This window comes from Nematolebias whitei, chromosome 15 (genome assembly GCF_014905685.2).
Source record: "Nematolebias whitei isolate Nwh7 chromosome 15, NemWhi1, whole genome shotgun sequence".
Classification (NCBI taxonomy): domain Eukaryota; kingdom Metazoa; phylum Chordata; class Actinopteri; order Cyprinodontiformes; family Rivulidae; genus Nematolebias; species Nematolebias whitei.
The window spans coordinates 46,221,594-46,228,537 of NC_056512.1; positions in this window are offsets into that span (position 1 = coordinate 46,221,594).

Genomic DNA, 6,944 nt, shown 5'->3' on the forward strand with positions numbered 1-6,944 from the left:
GCAGCAGCAGCAGCAGCAGCAGCAGCAGCAGCAGCAGCAGCAGCAGCTGGCAGTAGCACTTCCAGGCCAGGGTGGGCTCTTCCAACTTTTTATTTCTCTTGGAACAACCATGTAATTTGAAAAAAGTTTATAAAATGCAACTCACACGAGTTGTTTTTGAGATGCCAAAAAAAATCCCTTTGGTTCTGGCTCTGCTTGGAGTAGCTGTAAAGACATTTCACTGAGCTGCAAATGTTCCAGACCACATGGAAATTTAAAGTTGACAGAAAATGGGCAGATTTCCATTGAAAGTTTCACTCAATTCTGAGTTTTTGCAACCATCAAGCTGCAGGGATCGTGTGCAACATTTATCTTATTCATGTGGCACAGCTTGTAAAACTCTTGACAGAACACGTGATTATTTTGCCCCTCACTCATTTCGTACCCACCTGAATTATTGATGGTTATCTGGTGTTTCTTTGTACGGTGGCCCGGAGGTGGAAATGAACAACATTTGAAAAACAAAATGACATTAAGCCAAAGCAGAGGTGTCCGGATTTACATTTGAAAAAATGGAATTACACTAAGCCAAACCACCTCAGGGCCACCGTAGTTTTATGTTCATAAAATAAAATTAAATAAAACCACTAACACCCCCCCCCCCCCCCCCCCCCCCTCCGCTTTGGCTAAATGTAATTTTGTTTTTGTCAAATGCTGTTCATTTCCACCTCAGGGCCACCGTAGTTTTTGGGTTGTTGCCTCAGATCTTAAGAGAAGATCCCATTTAGGTGTGAAAATACATCTCTAGCACTTTAAATAATCATAAAAACTAAAACTGAAAAGAGTTTGAGATGCTCACAACAAATACAAAACTATTTTAGAGATGATTTGTCATACACATATTTTAAAAAGTTTCAAATTTAAGAAACAAGACGGCAAACTCTTTTTGACTCAAGCGACAAAATTGAGAATTCCCGCCAACACCGAGACACTTTGGAAATTCCTTCATGAATGTTGCTCACATACCAGACTCCCACCAGTTACAACCCAGTGAGATACTGGCTTTATTTTGTGAATCTGCTCAGAACTAAACTCTTCTCTAATAACAAGCTTCCAAAAAACAGGTCAAAGTGGATTCATTGTCTTTTCCCAGAACGTAACTTCACAAGATCTGAATCCCTTCGAGGGTTAACCAGAGGAGGTTAGAAAAGGAGGAATCGAGGAATGAAGTGTAACCGCCCACACATCCCCGCAGAGGTCAAACCTTGACCCCGAAGATAATAAATCAATACAGATCATTGATAACTCATTTACCCTGAACATCCACAGGATTTGCTTCAACCTGCACGGACATGAATGTTTTGAAAAATGAGACGTTGGGTCTCTACAGTTTTAATGATTTGATGTTGTGGCTGTGGTGCAGTGGTAGGGCAGCGGACTTGGAACCAGAAAGTTGCAGGTTCAACTCCCACCATGCCCTTCCATAGCTGCTCCACTTGGGTGTATCTCACGTGCGGTGGGTTAAAAGCAGAGAACAACATTCATGGTGTCTAGAAACATACGATGATGACAACTCATAGCACTTTCATGCACATTTGATTACAGCTTATAAAGCGTAAGTGGTTTTTGTCTCCAGCCACAAAAGAAAAGTGACAAACAAGAAAAAAATCATGTGAAATGAACGGAGACACAAAGATTGTAAAAGAATCTGAGGGAAAACCACAGACTGTCCTCGTGCAAATTCACTCCCTGCTTTAATTTATGTCGAGTGCAGCTCTGTAATGACGTCGTCTGGGGATGACCCGAGCAAAGCCAGGACGCAGAAGCTTTCCTCATGGGAGGGGGCACGTACTGGAGGACTTGGCACAGACGAGACAATTCCTTGTGTGGCTGCAGCAGTCACGTCGGAGCAGTGAGATGTGGAGCCCGACAGGCAATGCAGCAGCAGCTTGACAGACAAACGACATTATTCGTCCTAATATCACCAGGATCCTGGACGCAGGAGCTGAAACAAAGAGGCCTGAGCTGCCCCCAACACCAGGACATGAGGCCAACAGAGAGACGAGCGTGCGTCTTCCAGACCATGCTTTCTGACGGGGTTCTGCTCCATTAAGTATGACGTAAACCTGCAATCAATTTCAACATTTCCACTAAAGTAGAGCATTTTCATTTATTATATTGACTTTCCTTTTAAAGAGCACATATTTTATAAAGACTTTAAACAGCAGATGGAGAAGGAGCTTGATGAACTGTTATAATTAACTTTCCATCTGATTTTAGCCTGAGGGGACGATCGTTCACGTCATTTATGAGATTTTGGGTCCACCGGGGAAACAAAAGCTCTTTTTGTTAACACACTAAATACTTTAGGGCACAGGAAATAAAAGAGCTGCATGAACATTGTTTTAATATTAGTGTAACGAGAAGCACCAATGAGTCTGTTCAAGTTTTGGATCGAGTGTTTAAATTTCATCTTGTGGCTTCAGAACAGATCTGGGACATAAATGAGGACAAGCTTTGAACAAAGAAACATTTTTAAGGACGGCAAAGGTGGAAAAGTTTTTACCCATGTGGCTTCAACGTCACAAATATATTTGCCAACAAATAAAGCATGAAAGCTTTATTAAAAAATGAATAAAAAAATAAGTGAGCCGGAGTAAGAACTGAGAGAAACAAAAAATAAAACGTGTCTTCTTCTCAATTTTGTCATAAATCAATGACGCAACTTGAACCTGGATCTCCAGAAAATGAGTTACTCAGAGAAAAGGAAATACATTGATTTAGTTTCTGTCTCTAAATGAAACACCTGCTTTCACTTTTGCAAAAGATCCATCCATCCATCCATCCATTTTCTTTACCCGTTTATTCCATTTTGGGTCACGGGGGTCGCTGGTGCCCATGTCCAGCAATCACTGTGCGAGGGGCGGGGTACACCCTGGACAGGTCTCCAGTCCATCACAGGGACACATAGAGACAAACGAGACAAACAAACATTCACTCTCTCACTCACACCTAGGGACAATTTAGAGTTACCAATCAGCCTAACGTGCATGTTTTTGGTCTGTGGGAGGAAACCGGAGTACCCGGAGAAAACCCACGCATGCACGGAGAGAACATGCAAACTCCACCCAGAAAGGCCCCTGGACCGGGGTTTGAACCAAGGACCTGCTCGCTGAGAGGCAGCAGCTCTACCAGTTGCGCCACCGTGCTGCCTTTTTGCAAAAGATAAAAAGGAAAAAAAATCTGGGAAATCTTTGAACTTTAATTTTATTTAATATTAGAGTTAAATCTGATGGAACGTTACGATTTTAAAACCATTGGTTTGAAACTGATTTTAACTCCAGAATGAAAAACCTTCACAACTGTAAATAGATCTGGTACAAACAGAATATTCTTTATGAGAACTAAAAAACATTCTCTGCTGTTGTTTAACTACAAAATCACGACTTTTGGGAGGTTTTTAAATCTGTGTACAAAAAAAAAAGATCAAAAAGTCTACCAGGATTTATCGACATATTATAGGAAATATTCAAAAGTCTAACAGGATTTATCGACATATTATAGGAAATATTCAAAAGTCTACCAGGATTTATCGACATATTATAGGAACTATTCAAAAGTCTAACAGGATTTATCGACATATTATAGGAAATATTCAAAAGTCTAACAGGATTTATCGACATATTATAGGAAATATTCAAAAGTCTAACAGGATTTATCGACATATTATAGGAACTATTCAAAAGTCTAACAGGATTTATCGACATATTATAGGAAATATTCAAAAGTCTAACAGGATTTATCGACATTATAGGAACTATTCAAAAGTCTAACAGGATGTATCGACACATTATAGGAACTATTCAGTGTTGTTGAACTGCTCATGGAGGCTGCATGTTGGAGTAGCTGTTACTTTCATGGGATGTTGCTTTTGAAATCTGTTATTTTCTCTTTTTTCTGGATGTAATTTGTTTTTTTTCATGATTATTTCCTCTGGTACTGGACGCTGTGCAGCTGGAAGGATTTGTACCGAAACCTTTTTACTTTTGGACATTTGTTATGAAGCGTAACCATGGCAACAAGGGTGTTTTTACAACCTGTAGCAGCTGATCAACATCTCAAAGCTCAAATATTACCTCAAATACAGCCCTAAATCCCAAATGAGTTGTAAAGGAGGCACCATGGATGCATCTCCATCTACCTGGCAGAGGGTGATGGACTGCTGAGGTCCTTGTAGCTGGCAGGAAATGTGGCTCATGACAACAAGACATCCTCCGACACCTGCAGCTGGATGTAATGATGAGGAGCTCAACAAGCTGCTGAGATGAGAGACCATTGATCAGGGAGGAGTTCTGCCCAACATTCAGGTGGTCCTGCTGCCCAGGAGGACCGAGAGGCCCACTGGGTCTGGGTGGATGGATCGGCATCTGCAGCCAGTTTCTTCAGAAACTGCGGGATCCTGGATCTCTGCGGGATGGACTGATGCAGATCCTTCCTGCTCAAAGCCATCGGCATCTATAACAAGTCTTAATGAAACCAGGATGAGCTACAACAGTTCATTTCCCTTGGGGTTAATAAAGTATTTTGAATTGAATTGAATACAACAAAACTAACACAACATGCATTTCAGAGTTTAATGACATTATTTTTTAACATGTTGATTTGAGAAGACGGGAAAGAGACAGATGGATGGTCCACATGTAGTTTCTATTGGAAGAAAAAAGAAGTGTCACATTCACTTCTGATGTTTCCTCAGATCAGCTCTGCACAGTCCGTGTTGCCACACGGACGTGTTGCCACCTGGTTTGTGTTTTTGACAGTGGTTCACCAGACGAAGGAGACGGCAGCGCCCAGCTCCTCAGCTTCCTTCTTCCAGCTCTGCTCAGAGTCTCAGCACAAAACTACAAAATAAAACTGATTAGAAACACACCAGGGCTTGTGCCCATTCAGTCCCACCTGCTGCTTTTAACTGAACCACACCCAGTCTCAGAGCAGAGATCTGTTGGGAAAATATTGAACAAGAACATTTTTATCATCAGTTGGAGCTTGGTTGGCAATAATGTTAAAGCATTTCTAGCAGACCTGCAAAACAAATGTTTTGTCAATATTTAAATCCACACCAGAGCTTCCAAAATGTTTCCTGCCTCACAGAAAGGTTTAGGTTTTATCACTTATCATCAGACAAAGTGTTAGGATTCTGGTGTTTTGTCTCCCTCTGTCTACACTAACCGTCCCTGCAGATGCTGTGCACGTGAGGCCAGATCTTCTCAGCTATCTTCAATGACAGCTGATTGTTTACCTACTTAAGGCTGAGAGAAACCACGAGTCATCGTCGGACTGTTGATTACCTCACTGTGAATCAACCAGCAACCTCTTGTTACTACTAAGAACATACCAGAGATTTACAAGAACTTCCTTGTTTCTCTGCACAATCCTCATAGGTCCTCATAGGTCTTTTTGGTCACCAGAACCTCCTCTTCTCGTGAGTCACTCCTCCTGTTGGAAATCTCGTTCACGCTCTGAAAAAACAACAACAACAACAAGAACAACACAAAACATCTTTCTGCCAGCCTGCATACTCTCCTACTTTTAGCACTGGCATACCTTACATGGAAATTCACCTCTGAGCACAGAACCCAATATCCCATCCGTTCACCTCCCAGACCTGAAAACAAGAATGCACCAGTAAAAATACATGAATATATTTAATTCAGTTTATTTCTATTCAGTTTATTTCAATTCAGTTTATTTCAATTCAGTTTATTTCTATAGCACCAAATCACAACAAAGTTGTCTCAGGGACTTTACAGGAACATTCACATAAAATTAGTAAAGTTCTCTATCTAAGGAATCCAGCAGACACGTTGAATCTTGGCTTCGTCTCAGTCTCCCATCCTGAGCAAGCACAGTGGAGACAGTGGAAAGAAAAACTCCCTTTTAACAGGAAGAAACCTCCAGCAGAACCAGCTCAGGACAAGAGACCATCTGCTTTGACCGGCTGGTTGAGAGGACAGGAAGGAGAGACAGACCAACACAGGATGGTAGGTCCAGGTATAGGTCCAGGTATAGGACCAGGTCCAGGTGTAGGTCCAGGTGTAGGTCCAGATATAGGTCCAGATGTAGGTCCAGGTGTAGGTCCAGGTGTAGGTCCAGATATAGGTCCAGATATAGGTTCAGATGTAGGTCCAGATGTAGGTCCAGATGTAGGTCCAGGTGTAGGTCCAGATGTAGGTCCAGATGTAAGTCCAGATGTAAGTCCAGGTGTAGGTCCAGATATAGGTCCAGATGTAGGTCCAGATGTAGGTCCAGATGTAGGTCCAGATGTAGGTCCAGATATAGGTCCAGATGTAGGTCCAGATGTAGGTCCAGATGTAGGTCCAGATGTAGGTCCAGGTGCACCCACTACTGGAAGAAAGATACAAAACACGTCAAGGATAGAAAGAATTAGAAATACAAAAAAGGCAGAGTAAGTAAAGAGCAGCAGAGTGAAGAAGTGCGTTCAGTTTGTCCTCCAGCAGTCTAAGTCTATAGCAGCAGAAGCAGCAGCAGCAGCAGCAGTCTACAGTGACTGGTCTGAATGACTACGGGCCAGTGGCCCTCACCCTGATAGTCGCTAAATGCTTCGAAAAACTGGTCATGACTCACATCAAAACAACCATCAACATCAACGAGGACCCTCATCAGTATGCATACCGTGAGAACCGATCAACAGAGGATGCAATCTCCTCTGTGGTCCACACTGCACTCAACCACCTGGAGCAGAAAAACTCTTACGTCCGTATGCTCTTTGTGGACTTCACATCCGCCTTCAACACCATGATCCCCCAAACCCTGATGGACAAACTATCCACACTAGGACTAAGCCCCTCCATCTGCAACTGGGTACTAGACTTTTTAACAAACAGACCACAGTTAGTGAGGATCCACAACCTCTCCTCCTCCACCATAACCCTCAGCACTGGCTC